The sequence below is a fragment of the Gossypium hirsutum genome, chromosome A10, assembly GCF_007990345.1.
Source record: "Gossypium hirsutum isolate 1008001.06 chromosome A10, Gossypium_hirsutum_v2.1, whole genome shotgun sequence".
NCBI lineage: Eukaryota > Viridiplantae > Streptophyta > Magnoliopsida > Malvales > Malvaceae > Gossypium > Gossypium hirsutum.
The window spans coordinates 85,913,924-85,915,246 of NC_053433.1; the positions used below are offsets into that span (position 1 = coordinate 85,913,924).

The 1,323-nt window shown below is 38.9% G+C and overlaps 1 non-coding gene across 1 annotated transcript; it reads right to left on the reverse strand.

Annotated features, from left to right (window-relative positions):
• Positions 1–392: 392 nt before the first annotated feature.
• On the reverse strand, positions 393–499 carry LOC121209044 (small nucleolar RNA R71). The gene has a single exon (XR_005904162.1). It is a non-coding gene; the product is annotated as a small nucleolar RNA R71 (small nucleolar RNA).
• Positions 500–1,323: the final 824 nt, after the last annotated feature.

Below are 1,323 nucleotides of genomic sequence, written 5' to 3' on the forward strand. Positions count from 1 at the left end.
ATCCTATAAATCTAAATCCTGCTCCTCGTACTATGTACGATTATGCCAAGCCCACTCTAACAGGGGCTAAAACGAGTATTGTGAGACCCACTATTGCTGCGAATAAATTCGAACTGAAACCAAACACTATTTAGACTATTCAACAGTTTGTTCAGTTTAATGGTTTGCAAGATAAAGATCCAAATACTCATTTGGATACTTTTCTAGAATTTTGCAACACTTTCAAGATAAATAGTGTTTCTGACGACGCCATTCGCTTACGATTATTTCCATTCTCGTTAAGGAATAAGGCTAAACAGTGGTTGAACTTCTTACCAGGAGGTTTTATCACTACATGGGATCAAATGACCGAGAAATTTTTACTAAAGTACTTTCCACCAGCTAAAATAGCCAAGTTGAGGAATGATATCGCTTCCTTCGTTTAGATGGACTTAGAGACCCTTTATGATGTATGGGAGAGGTATAAGGATTTATTGAGAAGGTGCCCTCACCATGGGTTACCTCTATGGTTACAGGTTCAAACCTTCTACAACGGTTTGAATCCCTTAACTAGGCAATTGATTGACACAGCAACTAATGGTACTCTGAACAATAAAACACCTGAAGCTACTTACGAGTTTATAGAGGAAATGTCACTGAATAATTATCAGTGGCAAGTCATGAGAACGAAGCTGATGAAGGCAGTCGGTGTTTTTAATGTAGATGCAGTCACCATGTTATCGAATTAGGTAGAACTTTTAAAGAAGAAAATTGATAGTTTATATGGTTCTACGTAGGTACATCCGATGATACAGTGCGATACGAGTGGAGGAGGGATGAACAATCCAAAATGTCTACCCTACGGTCCTAGAACAGAGAATGAACAAATAAATTATATGGGTCAGAATTCTAGACCTCAGAATAATCCCTATAGTAACACTTAGAATGTAGGTTGAAGGAACCATCCCAATTTCACTTGAGGTGGTCAAGGAAACCAAAGACCACAACCCCCTCTAGGCTTTCAACCACCTTACCAACAAGAGAAAAAGTCGAATCTTGAGGAGATGTTGACTAAGTTTATCTCGGTGTCAGAAACCTGATTCCAAAACACTGAAATAAGACTTAAAAATCAACAAGCCTCGATTCATTAGGTCAGATTGCTAAGTTGATTTCAGAAAGACCACAAGGTAGCTAGCCTAGCAACACCAAAACTAACCCAAGAGAGCAGCTTCATGCAATTACTCTTTTAGATGAAGACGGGTTAGTTGAATCCGGACCAGAACCGAGGCAATAAAGTGTGGTAAGTAAAGCTAAGGTTGAGGTAATCCAAAATGAGCAACAACT